A 14895-nucleotide genomic window follows, 5' to 3' on the forward strand; every position below is an offset into this window, starting at 1 on the left:
ATTTGTGTTTTTTGTATTTTTAAAGTGTTTTTTGGTCTTTGGCCTGCAGAGGGTGCAGTTTCTAGGCTAGCAGCACCAAACTTTCAGGGTTTTTTGGGAGACTCTCCTGAAGATACCACCCAGGTTTGGTGAGGTTTGGTTCAGGGGTTCAAAGTTATGGACTCCCAAAGGGGGTGCCCCCATCCCCCATTGTTTCTAATGGGAGCTAATAGAAGATGGGGCTACACATTTGAGGGTCCATAACTTTGGACCCCCTGAACCAAACTTCACCAAAGCTGGGTGGTATCATCAGGAGAGTCTCCCAAAAGATACCCTGAAAGTTTGGTGCTGCTAGCTTAACAATTGAACCCCTGACAGCAGGCACCCTCTAAATTTCCCTAGATTCTCCTTTTAAATCCACCTCCTTCGGCATGGATTTAAAGGTAGAATCTGAGGTCCCCAGTTTAAACATTGAAAGTGATGCTGTTTCAGGGTGGGGGATAATCCACCCCCAAACAGCATCACTTTCAATGTTGTTTTAACTGCGGACCCCAGATTCTCCCTTTAAGGTGGATTTAAAAGGAGAATTTGGCTCCCTAGTTTAAACACCATTGAAAGTGATGCTGTTTGTGGGTGGATTCCAGCATCACAGCAGCCACCCATTGGGGAGGGGTGCACAAAACTCAAATTTTGCACCGGGCTCCATTTTCCCTAGCTACACCTCTGCCTGGAGGGGACGGCAGAAGGGACTGCCAGCTGGGAGTCCAGGTGGTGGGGGAGGAGGGTGGGGCAGGGGAGTCTGGCATCCCCAGCTTTGGAGAGCTGCTTTTATAAGCACTGAGGCCAGGGCGGGGCTTGGAGAAGTGTGGCCATGCCCCCAGGGTGGGTGGGGGTGTGGCCCCAACACCAACCCCCATAAAATCTATACCTATGTCACTGCAATATAATAACTAAGGTACAATTTGGGGGAGGAGAGTATACATGCGTATACATACAGAAACTGAAACATATCACATGGGATAAACTAGTATCAAGTGGAAGTTATGAGTCTGTGTGCCATTTTATTGTTTAATATAGCGATATCATATTCATAATGGTTTGAGTTGTCATGTTGTCCATATGTCATATAAAAGGCATGGAATGGGTGGTGTGGTTTTGGGGTTCTGCCTCTCCACTCCGGGAACATTAGAACTGGTGTGCGTGGGGTGGGGAATAATGTAGGAAAAGTTGACAGTCTGGTTATATTCCATGCCAGTGATTTCCCTCTTAACGTAATAGTAACTGGCATGGAAGCGGACCATGTTGCTGATATTATGAACATCATCTCCTTAATTGTTTTTTTTGTTAAATTAACACTTATTCCAAACAAATAATTAATGCAATGAACTATGTCCATTGTAAAATTACTGGGCTAAAGGATGTCACTGCCGTAGTACTGCCATAGTGTCACCGCTGTAGTGCAACATGTCACTGCCGTAGTGCAACAATTTACCTTACCTACACGTATTTGCTGTTTGGATTTGGGGGTTCATATCCAACATACAGCACAGAGCAAATTTTGTATTTTGGTTCTGTGTAAACCAATGCAGAACTAGTCTTCTGGCCTCTGTTCCAAAGCAAGAGGCAAAGGTCAGAACAATAAGAAGAGAAGAAGAAGAAGAGTTGGATTTATATCCCCCCTTTCTCTCCTGTAAGGAGACTCAAAGGGGCTTACAATCTCTTTTCCTTCCCTCCCCACAACAGCAAACACCCTGTGAGGTGGGTGGGGCTGAGAGAGCTCAGAAGAACTGTGACTAGCCCAAGGTCACCCAGCTGGCATGTGTTGGAGTGCACAGGCTAATCAGAATTCCCCAAATAAGCCTCCACAGCTCAAGTGGCGGAGCAGGTTCCTCCAGATTAGAGTATACCTGTTATTAACCACTTCACCACTGCTGCTCCCAAGCAAGCAGCCAAGCTGCAGCGGTTCCAAAACTTACCAGTATAGTTCCTGTATTACATGGCAAACTGGTGATTTATAGCCTCAGACCACACAACTAATCCCACTGTTGCCTCTGATCTTCTTCACTTCCGTGACTGCCCGTCAGTGACGATAGGCAATGACTTCATCACCTTAGTCCAATATCCTGCAAAGAGACCAGCAACTTACCTGCCTCATTTTTCCCCATCAAACTATTTTTTAAAATCCTATGCTTTTTTAAGGCGCTCATTGTTTTCTCACAAATTTATCCTGAAAACAATCATATGTGGAAGATTAGGTGAAAATAATATGAGTCCAAGGTCAACCAGTCAGTTTCGTGGTTGAGCGGGGAATTACAAAGTAAGTATCTCAAGAATCCATACATACATCAAGCAATGAGAGCCAGTATGGTAGTCTGGTTAGAGTGTAGAACTACAGACTGGGAGGCTCAGGTTGACATCCTCATTTTGCCATGAAGTAATCTTGTGAGGTAATCTTGGGCCAGTCCCTCAATTTCAGCTTAGCTTACCACCAATGGCTGTTGTGAAGGGAGAGCTATGTCAGGCTCATACCTGAGATTGTTGGTGAAAGGATGGGATAAAAATGTACTTAAAAAATTAAAATAAATGATACTACATCCTGTCTGGTCAGTAGGAGTGAGCACCATTTTTGTGCTGGCATTTTTTGGGTTTTGGTATTAGGCCCCAGAAATTTCAAAAAACCTGAATAAAGCTGAATCCCAATATCGAGTTTTTTGAGTTGCTCAAAAGTTTTTGGTCTATTAAACCCAAAACTGAAAAATTTCTGCTACCTCCCAGCTGCATGTGGACGTGGGAGGCAGGACATAGGCGCAAAGCTGAATGCAGGGTTCACAGAGCCCATCATTCAGCTCTGCGCCTGTTGCCTGTGAGTTTACATAAAGCTGGAAGGTAGCAAAATTAATGGCGGATCTAAAGTGGCCCAAATCATACTGAAATTTTTTGATATGATTTGGGATCCACTTTTCAGATCCCTTTAAACTGTCACCTTTAGGGTTTTTAAAAAAAAATGTTTGGATTTGCTGAATGCATAATGCGAATGGTTAGGCCCATAAACTGGGGGGGGGGGGGGGGGATACATATAACTTCCTTTCCTGTGTGCCATGGATCTGTATCACTGGCATTTCATGATGGACTAAAATGTGCAAAAAGGAATTTTTTTAAAAAAAGAAATGGCTGAATTTAATAATGTAAGACATTAAGAAAACATCTTAAGTTTTGCTGTATGAACACACAGACTATTTAAGTCAATCAGCACAGTATGTGTTGAATAAGGAACCCTCCACAAATGTGCAGCAGTTCCAACAGACATTTCATATAAAGCAAATTAAAGCAAATAGTCTGAATAAAACCTGAACTGAATTTACATTCAGGTTTTTTTTTTGAATGGCAGAGAAGCTAATTGTTTTGTGTAACTTCCAATTCAAGGCTGCATACTGATGACCTGGCAGTGCTAACCTGTCACCCTTTCATGACATGCATTCTTCCTGCAGCTTGTTATAACCATATTGTTTTTAGCAATAAATTCTAAACAAAATGAAAGTGACTCAACCCAGAAGACTTCCAGAATGAGAGTAGCTTTTGAGCTGTGCATTCAAGAACAGCCAGTTCAAAGTGGAAGCTGCTTTTTCTTCTACTATCTCATGTCAAGTCTAATGAAATAGAAATGCATACAGCAGTATTGCTACTACAAACTGTATGTGGCATTTTGCAGTGCATTTGGAATGAGAATACATCAAAACAGAATATCCAGGGACATTCAGAAGTGGAAACAAAAAATACATCTACTAACTTTTAAATTTGTGGAGATTGGTTCTGCAACGTTCAAGCAAATTCCAACTATGCAGGATATTGGTTGGTTGACCCTTTTGATGTCATCAAGAAACCCCCACCCCTCCAATCCAATTCCCGGAACAAGTTTGCACTTAAAAAGCACCATTTATTTTTAAAATTATTACAGTGATGATGAATGCTTTTATGCTCATAAAGGCTTAAAAATGAAAAAGAGAGGCAACATTTGATTAGCTGACATGCATCTTTACACTATCAGCTGCAAAGTTGGAAGCAAGCTCAGTTCACATCATGTTACACAAATTGTTTTCTGCCTGGTCATGAGGCAGGGCAACATACTGTGCTGGAACTGCCGGAAAGCCAGCACAACTCTTGTCTGGCACCTGAGATTTCAATAGGCAGTATCTGCACATTTTAAAGTATATCTTCATATTGTTCAGGGCTAGATTTTTAAAAAAGGAAAAACTTTGTTAAATGCAATATTCTTGGCAATCCATTCAATTTCATTGCAAAAAGATTGTGAAAATCCCGTGTACAGAGTCATGGAAGCTTTTCTGTGTGATTAGACCTCCTGAGTTTTATAGGTTTCCCAGTCATGCATATGCAGTCTTTGAATTGCAAGATTCCTCCCTGCCAGAGGCAGAATTGAGTGGGCTGGGCTGGGCGTCAGAGCTGAGGACAGAGCTGCTGGCCAGGTGAGTGCTTGTTTTGCTGTTCCTAAACTGTTGGAGAGGGTTAACCAAAGTTGCTATGTGAGATGACAGTGTGTGTGAGAAGGTGTGCTGAGAGCTTGCTGCGGGGTGGGGGTTCTGATTGCTGTCCTGTGTTCCTTTGAATAGTTTGCTGCTGAGTAAGAAAAATCTATTTGCCTGCGATTGATTGCTGGCCTTGCCTTCTGCTATTGCTGTTGCTGTTGAGAGGTAGGGGTTGATTGAGCCTTTGGATTATAAGGCTCCTTCTTGCCAGAGGTGCAAGCCTTTGGCATGATTTGAAGGGCTTTTGGCCTGTGGCTCTTGGCCTGAGGATCCTATAATTAGTTTAGAGACTTTCATGTTGTGGTGTATGTTATCATTTTTAGCTTAGCTAAACATTTGGTCAGGTCTGAAAATCTCTGGTTAGAAGGCCAACAGGCATTTGTCATGGATTTTAGTGGGAGACTTTTATCAGGTCTCTCAGAGTTCTGTTTCAGTACCTACTTAGGACTGTTGGATATGGATGAGGAGGAAGTTGCTGCAGTCACAGCTGTGGTATGTTTGTTTTCTTACTAGAGGATGTGGGTAGCTTCACCTACAGCAAGTGTAAGTTGGCTGCTCTCTTGGAAGAGAAGATCCAACAACTTGAGGAGTGAGTATATACTCTTCAGCACCTTAGGGAGTATGATGATTTCTTGGACAGAGTGGATCAGACTGTCCTGGATGAGGAACAGACAGGGATGGCAGTTCCCAAACATGGCAGGGTAAACAGTTGGAAGAATGTGACACATAGAAGTAGGACAAGGGATTGTTCTGTGAGTTTAAAGCTACAAAGTCATGATAACAAGGAACAGGCCCATGAGCAACAGAGTCTGTCCTCAGCGAATGTATAGGAAACATTGAAATATTCAGCCCATGAAATGCTTCCTGCCAATCCCCAGAGGAGATGTGTGGTGATAGTGGGGAACTCCCTGTTGAGGGGGATAGAAGCAGTGATTTGTAGGCCTGACAGGATGTCTCAAGAGGTGTGCTGTCTCCCCGGGGTTAAAACCCATGATGTAACAGAGAGGCTGACAAGACTCATCAAATCAACTGACCATTAGCCCTTCCTTTTGGTCCATGTAGGAACCAATGACACTGCAAGACACAGCTTTCAGGATATTACAAGGGATGATGATGCTCTGGGCAGGAAGCTGAAGGACTTTAATGGCAGGTTGTCAATACCTTGAACTAAGCTCAATGACAGGAAGGCTGGACCATCCTTCTCAGCAGCCAGCAGAAAAAGCCTGTGTGCAGGAGGCATGGTCAAAATATATACACAAATATATATGTATCCTGATTGGTTGTTTCAAAGGTGAACAAACACAATAAAAGCTTATGCCTTCATTACCTCCATTGGGACCATGCCATGGATTCTACTTTGGGCTATAAACTTCATCAAAGAAGACATCAGCACCCCCAATTTCCTCCCTCCTTAGAAGATACTAGAACCAGGGGGCATTCATACTAGGCAGGCAGCTGGGTCGTCTCTCCGGACATTTAATACTAGAACCAGGGGGCATTCATTGAAAATGCTGGGGGGAAGAATTAGAACTAATAAAAGGAAACACTTCTTCACGCAACGTGTGATTGGTGTTTGGAATATGCTGCCACAGGAGGTGGTGATGGCCACTAACCTGGATAGCTTTAAAAGGGGCTTGGACAGATTTATGGAGGAGAAGTCGATTTATGGCTACCAATCTTGATCCTCTTTGATCTGAGATTGCAAGTGCCTTAACAGTCCAGGTGCTCGGGAGCAACAGCCACAGAAGGCCATTGCTTTCACATCCTACATGTGAACTCCCAAAGGCACCTGGTGGGCCACTGCGAGTAGCAGAGAGCTGGACTAGATGGACTCTGGTCTGATCCAGCTGGCTTGTTCTTATGTTCTTATGTTCTTAAGATATATTTCTGCTAAACAGTTATTTGCCCACTCCACCAATGAGGTTAGAAACTTTTGACTCCAATCTGTCTATTTCCAGAATCATCTTATTTTCCCTATTATCTTAATAATTTTGCCGTATAAAGGTGGCCCTGAGACCCTGGCACCTCGTCCCAGGTGGATCCCATCTTGACATTGGGTTCCAGCAACACGTTCAACACCCCCATGTAGGAGACAATAGTGGGAATGTGTGCATGACTCTATCCAGGCCCTACTATTCAACACAGGCATCCCTGAAGATTGCACTTCAATTTTACACCCCACTCTCACCAACTCAGCGTTTAGTTTCCTGTTTCTATTAGGTTTTCTTAATAAATTTTTAACTTTTAACCCATATCTCTTCATTTCTAAACATTTGCACATCCTTATTAAGCTTTAGATCAAATCTCAGCAAAAAAATCTTGTTGTTAATTGACCTGAATACATGTTGGTATAGGCTTCTGACATCGTAAATGAGGACTCCTCTATAGTTGGGGTTCATACAGGAGTAGGCCATTTGTGTCACAGGTATTTCTTTCATAGGTAATTCAAAAATACTGATTACATAATAGTTTTATATAAATCCATGTGATGATCTGTCAGTTTCAATGCATCTTTGCTAAGTTATTAAGGTCAACAGGTGAGTGCACAACATAGAAAAAACAGATACAGGTCTTCAAAATATCTCAATTCACTGAGTGGAAGGTACAGAATATTGCAGCAGTTTGTAACACTTTAAATTTTGAGTGAGGCAAGTTTGGTAAATGAATGAAATGGCCCTTGCATACAATGAGTTTAGCAATTCTATACAACTGTAAGATTAAGTGTAGATACTTCCCAGTGAACTGGATGCTCCCACTACAGCTAACGTTAATTGAAGCTGAATCACATTGAAGGCGAGGGGATTTGATGTAGACTGTAATATTTGGAGCACACTTTTAATGTAAACTGAGAGTCAACCAGGTCCTCATTGTCTCTGAAAGCTGTTTTATTTTCCCCAGCCTGTGTAGAGACAATTTTCCTTTGTGGTGAATCAAATAAGACTTCCATCACAGGGTCATAGAGGAGTTTGGTGCTTTATCATTTAATCCAGTTCTGAAATTTTGTAATGGTGCCTCAAATTTCAGTTTGTGTTTATGACAGAAATTCTTATTTTACCAACCCATTAGAAAGCAAGGTGTCATCATAAGCACTGTGTGGTCATCATGAAAATCAGTGCTTATGGGTTCAGCTATCTGCTAAATTAGGAATATGACATAAAAGTTGAAAGAAATGATAGGTTTAATTCTTGGAGAACAAATAAAGGACACATTTCTTCAAAATTTGAGATTCACCAATGGCTTTTTTCCCCACTGGTATTTTGTTAGAAGGTGAGGTTTGAATTTACACTGTACTGACCTGGTCCTCTTTCAGTCAGCCATAGATACAATATATAAAATATCATCTATAAATCTATTTGTTAAGTATGTTGTCCCTCCCATCTGTAGATATCTAAATCTGTGGATATGGGCCACCCTGACACTAAACAGATTTTCCTGCAAACTTGCAGTCTTAAAAAATCTTTAAAAATTCTTAAAATATATCTTAAATCTTAAAAAACACATGGGGGGAGGGGGTAAATTTCCCACCAAATTTAAATAAGTTGTCTGCTTCACAGCTGGCAGAATTTGCATCTAGGAGCATCTTTGAGTCCAGGATCATCATTGTCTGGAAGCCCTTCTGAGCAGGGCAGTGTCATTGGCATTTGGAATTTTCTCCAGGCCTCAAATGGTTCCCAGACACCATTGTGGCTGGGCTTTGGAGGCCTGGAGCTGTGCCTGGCTCAGTGACAGAGGAGCTGCTCCTAACCTAGAGCACCTTCCAGATGCTGCAGCTGCTGGGGCCAGTAAGGTAAAGTGAGGAGGGACAGAAAGAGAATGAGGGGATATTGACAAAAAGGGTGGAAGAAAGAGTGGGATTGTCAAAGAAGAGGAAGGAGACCTTGACAGAGAAGGGGTGGGGGGCAAAAGCGAGAAGCAGGTTGACAGAGAAGAGAAGGGGGAGAAAGAGTGGGGAATAGGGAGGGCTGACAAAGAAGATGAGGGGGAAATTGATGAAAAAGTGTGGGGGCAAAAGAGGGAGGGAGGGAGGGGGTTGACAGGGAAGGATAATATTGATGGAAAATGCATGGTTGGCCAAAAGAGATAATGCATAAGTTGATAGATTAGGTGAGGGGAGAATGAAGGGGAAATCATCAGAGAAAAGAAGGGGGAGAAATATAGAGGTGGGGGAAAATTATAGAAGGAATGCAGGCGAGAACATGGGGTAGATTGTCAGAGGATGGAAGCAAAAGGGAGGGGAGGGATGCACCATCTCTGCAGCTGAGGCTGCCCCTCTTAGGCAAGCCCCATGCAGTTGCCTGCCGCTGAAGCCTTGCATGCTGTGGGGCTTTCTGCACAGCAGAGGCGACCTAGGTTCGACTCGTGTCTGCGGAAATCGTTACCTGAGTTTGACTCTTCTGTTATTCCACACAGCAGCTGGGTCGTCTCTCCGGACCCGAGTTCAGAGGGCGGGGTTACCTCCTCGTGTCTTTCGCTCCTCATTCCCAATTGGCTGCCGTTCTATGGCGGGAAATGTGCGCGCGCATCCCTTTTTTCCCATTTTGCCACGTAGGAGCTACATTGTGACAACGTCACAAAGTGCCGATTTCCCACCTGTCACAAACTGGCGGGAATCTGCATTTTTGCAAGCCTTCTCTGTTGGAGCAGAACGAGCAGAGCTGAGCTGTTGCTTCGGGCATGAGAAGGGTTGTTTTTAAGGCGCGCTTTTCGCCGCAGCAAGTCTCCCATTCGGCGCATGGCCAAAATAATGCACTGTGATGGGCTGACCGGGAGAGTCAAGGCGAGGGAGATTCCGCACTGTGCCGGCTTCGGCTTGAGTGCAACCCGGGTTTGGCAAAAAGTCGTACCTCCCAGTCGAGCTCAAAAATTTGACAGTGAGGAGGGGGGGGGGAGCAGAGACAGACATGAGTCGAACTCTACGGCTGTGCAGAGTACTCGGGTCGAACCTACGTCAAACTAAGGTCGAATCCTACAGTACGGAAGGCCTCTGTATCTTCCTTCTTCTGCTGTCACTACCTGACAGATAAGATGGAGCAGGAGGACAGAGCATTGTCTGCACGTGCACAGACAATTATTTTGTTTTGGCGGGAATTTAACTTCCCCAATGTATTTTTTAATCTTTTTCAGATTTTTCTGCAAACCTGGGGACAAGTCAGTTTTTAATCAGTGGGCTTGATCTGTGGATTTAGGTATCCACTGATGATCTGTGGACTCAGGTATCCTGCTAGTGACTAACAGAATGTAAGATGATATGATATGGTATAAAATTATATCAGTTAACACTGATGATTAATTGTACAGAGAACTCAAGTCACTGTTGCACATTTGGAAGAGTGGAAGCAAAGAGGGAAGTCAATCTTTTTACTTCCAAAATCTGAAGAAATTGAGGTTCCCCCTTTGTCAGGGACATTTCACATATATATATCAGTCACTTGTAACATACAGTGCTATATGATTTGCATCTTCTACTCAGTGGACAGTGGACAGTGCTATATGATTTGCATCTTCTACTCAGATAAGATAATCAAGGATGCAGATGGGGACTATTCACTGCTGGCATCCATTTTGTCATGTCAGGATTATTTATTTATTTATTTGTTCAATTTAATATACCGCCCTATCCCCGGGGGGCTCAGGGCGATGCACAGCATAAAAACATCATACATAAAATCGCCTAAAACAGTTGTCACCATAAATACAATTAAAACAACAATTAGTTCTTAATACAGCGTCCCACAGAACCCTTACTTAAACCCTCCCCAGAATATATATAATGGGTCCCAATAGTGTGAGGGACCCATAGGCGCAGAGAGGAGGGGCAGGATTCATTTTACGCCTTCTTTATTTTCATTCTGATGGCTGCTGGCAATCACATTTTCCCTGCTAGAAGATGAAGAGTTGGTTTTTATACCACACTTTTCTTTAGCTTTAAGGAGTCTCAAAATGGTTTACAATTGCCTTCCCTTCTCCTCCCCACAACAGACATCTTGTGAGGAGGTAGGGCTAACAGAGTTCAGAGAGAACTGTGACTAACCAGAGGTCACCTGGCAGGCTTGTGGAAGAGTGGGGAAACAAACTCAGTTCTCCAGATTAGAGTCCCTTCCCTTTACTAATACACCATGTTTTTAGTTATAACCACATGTTTTACCACAGTGCTCTTCAAAGTTCCGCACAAGAATCCAACCCCATATAGGGGAAGTGATCTCTGTAGACTGGAAATCACTTGTAATTCCTGGAGTGCTCCAAACTCCATCTGAAAGTTGTCAACTCTAAATTCACCTGTGGAGCCTGACTCATGTGCTGGAGATTGCTATCATTTGATGTCTCTGGATATCACTGTAGCTTTTGAGATTATTTCGGATAATCATTGTTTGTTTTCCATTTTGGACTTGTTTTTATTATTTCTGCATATTTCCTTGAGGCAAAAGCATGGCTTATAAATATATGAAATAAGCAGTCATGAATGTGTGTATGCTTGCTTTTAGTTATGGCTATCTAGCCCAGGGAATGAATTACCCATTATGTTCTTTTTATGTCTTTGAAACTATTTCACAATATGCACATATTGTTCATTGCATTTTTAAAATGACATCTACAAACCACTGTCATTGACCAGAACTGTTTTGTGCCAAGGAATATATAACCATTGTGACAAAACAAAATTACCTGCCAGGAATAGCTTCCAGTCCAAATGCAACAGATGGGTTCAGCAGATGTGAGCACACAAGCAAACAATGAAACAATGCTATTTACGCCAGTAGGCTGTGGTCACAGTATATTGGTTAAAATATTATCAGTGCTTGCTATAAGAAAATTATAGTCACACACCTCCTAGGGGTTTTTCTACTCTCTGCTGACCTTCCTGACTGCTTTTTCAGTAATAGCTTATAAACATGGAGAAAGTAAATCAAAATAAGCTCCACATCACTGGGGGAATTAAATCAGGAACATGATCTACATTGACAGGTCTGGCAAACAGAGTTCCACCCAAAAGAGTAGAAAATGGATGCTAAAGCATCCGAACAAAACAAAAACTTCTTACTCCTGGGCCATAAAACAAAGAAACAAACAAAGCCTCCTGACCTCATGTTATGATCTGGTTATAATCGTATAGTCCTTGCAAAGTAGTTGCCCACATCTATACCTAGTCTTCAGGTGAACTCTGACAGTTTGTATTTTAATATTGACATACCATGAAAGTCTTACTTTGAGATTCTGCTACCCTTCCTAATCTGTTGCCCCATTTGTTATTTAGTGATGGGGTAGCGATACATTATGGAAGTTGCCTGTTCCATTGCCACCCACAACCTCTGCTCTGTACTTGGATGATCTTTTGCATTTCTTGAGTCCATCTCTTTGGTCTTGTTTGCTGATTATTTCTCTCCATGACTTAGAATGTAATTTACCTTGTGATTCACTAGAATTACAAGGTTTGCTAATTAACTTTGTGGTATTGAGTTAAATTCAAATAGGCATAGGAAAATGTTAAGAAAGACAAGGACCTTTCCACAAGCCCATTCACACCTCATCCAACTTCTGAGAACCTCTTATATCAAAAGACAGATTGGATAACTTGCCCAATTTGTTCTGCACGATTTATCCTAGAGTGCCAGACCATTTTGTTGGGCATGCAGGGTGAGCTTCTGCTGGCACCACTACTGTGGTTGGTGAAGTGAGAGAAAGTGACTCATATCCAGCCACATATGGGATGAGCCCTTGAGGTTCTAGTACTACTAATCCCAGTATGTCTTGTCTATGCAGCCCCACAGTAGAGTGACTGAGCACTTAAATGGCTCCTATTATCTGAGGGAACTTTAATTACACCATCCACTGGCGTAATGCCCATTGGGTAAGGTGGGCAGCTGCCCAGGGCATCACCTTGTGGGGGGCATCAAAATGCTGGGTTCATTTTTGGGTATTTTAGTGGTTTTCCATTTTTGGCCTGCAGGGGGTGCAGTTTTTAGGCTAGCGGCACCAAAATTTCAGCGTATCATCAGGAGACTGTCCTTATGCTACCCCCCGAGTTTGGTGAGGTTTGGTTCAGGGAGTCCAAAGTTATGGACTCCCAAAGGGGGTCCCCTTATCCCCCATTGTTTCCAATGGGAGCTAATAGGAGATGGGGGCTACAGTTTTGAGGGTCCATAACTTTGGCCCCCCTGAACCAAACTGCACCAAACCTGGGGGTATCATCAGGGCAGTCTCCTGATGAGACCCTGAAAGTTTTGAGACTGTGCCTTCAGAAATGCGCCCCCCCCCAGCCTACAACCCCCATTGACAGCAATGCAGAAAACTCAATGCAGAACAAAGATTCTTGGGCAAATTTCGGGATGTTCTTGCAGGGAGGGCATTGTTGGATGTATCAGCACCATAATTTCAGAGTATCATCTGGAGACTGTCATGATGTCACCCCCCAGGTTTGGTGCAGTTTGATTCATGCGGGCCAAAGTTATGGACCCTCAAAACTATAGCCCCCATCTATTAGCTCCCATTGGAAACAATGGGGGATGGGACACCCCCTTTGGGAGTCCATAACTTTGGACTCCTTGAACCAAACCTCACCAAACTTGGGGAGTAGCATAAGGACAGTCTTCTGATGATATGCTGAAATGTTGGTGCTGATATGTCTAAAAATGCACCCCCTGCAGGCACCAATGTCCTGGTGCAAAAAAATTTTTGGTCGTGGTGGAGTGGCCGCCCATGTGGGGGGCATCCAACTCAGGTTTTGCCCAGGGCTACAGTTTGCCCAGGGCTGCCTCGTTACACCCCTGACACCATCACACATTCCTGGTGGTGGATGTCTATTAGCTATCCTAGGGGTGGTTGTCTATTAGCTCTCCATACAAGTGAGATGATTTATCCATATAGAAAGTGGTTCTATGTTTAATGCCCATCCACCTGGTACATCCACAGAGACTATTTCAGATATGAGAAGATATTGCTCCAGAACAATAATCAGCAAATTGGCACCCTTAGCAAACAGTTTGAGCTTTTACATGTACGAAGCTGTGAGTTTTTAGGGACTCAGTGTTAATGTGCATTAGGTTTCAGAAGCATAAAATCTAGGCAATTCACTAATGCAGGAGAGTCAATAAAAATAATATTTAATTTATTGAACCAAGTATCACATGGGCTTCAATAAATAAATTACCAACATTAGAGAATGTACTGTTTGCCACTAATGTTGTGCTTCAGTGAACAGTGTGCTTTCTGCTGTCATGAGGCTGCAGCTTCCAGTTGCTTGTAATTGCCAATCTAATGATAAGCCTGCAGATCATACATAAGCTCTGAGTAATTAATATGAAATATAAAGAACTGAGAAAACAAAACACACTGACTGCATGTGAAGCTTCTGGGCCTTGGCCTCTGGCTGAGTCTGGGCACTACAAAGGTAATTATTATTTTAGGAAGATTTGGATATGGATTGATGGGAAGAAGAACAAAATGGGCAGAGATAGTTTGTCTCCCATATTTACAAAAATATAGCTACAGGAAATACTTAAGCACATTTACTTAAGTATACATGAACTACCTACTCAGAAATATTCCATGCTAAATCCCTTCCAGCACTGAGCTACTTTCTGGCTGGAGATAGAAGGTTGCATATCTAAGATCAAAATGACCAGATCAAAGTTGCACATGCATTGCAAAGTGCAAGAAGCAGATGCAATCAAGGAATCTGGATGGTCACTTTGTAGGACTGCCAATCTCCACATGGGACCTGGCATTCTCCTAGAATTATGACTGATCTCCAGACACAGAGATTAGTTCCCCTGGAGAAATTGGAGGATGGACTCTATTGGACTCCACTGAGGTCCCTTCCCTCCCCAATCTCTGCTGTCTTTAGGCCCCACCCCCAATTATTTAAGAAATTCCCAATCCAGAGTTAGAAATCCCATTTTGGGGCTAGAACTGCAACTGTATGCTTAGCTCCCATCATAGCACTATTGATAAATTGGTTGTGGAGGGTTTTCCGGGCTGTGTTCCTAACATTTCGCCTGCATTTGTGGCTGGCATCTTCAGAGGTGTATCACAGAGAGAAGTCTGTTACACACTCCACTGGCTTTACTACCATCCAGATCCTCTGAAGATGCCAACCACAGATGCAGGTGAACGTCAGGAGAAAATACTACTGGAACACGGCCACACAGCCCGGAAACTCCACAATACTCCAGTGATTCTGGCTGTGAAAGCCTTCAACAGTACACTGAATCAGACTCAGAGATGTAAATCAAGGTCAGTGCTGACTATTCAGACTGGCAGATGCCTTTCAGAGTCTCAGGCAGAGAACTTGATCTTTAAATGGAGTCACCGGGGATTGAACCTTAGATCTTCTGTATGCCAAGCAGTGCATCTACTTTGGTCATTATTTTGGACAAAT

This window comes from Sphaerodactylus townsendi, linkage group LG04 (genome assembly GCF_021028975.2).
Source record: "Sphaerodactylus townsendi isolate TG3544 linkage group LG04, MPM_Stown_v2.3, whole genome shotgun sequence".
NCBI lineage: Eukaryota > Metazoa > Chordata > Lepidosauria > Squamata > Sphaerodactylidae > Sphaerodactylus > Sphaerodactylus townsendi.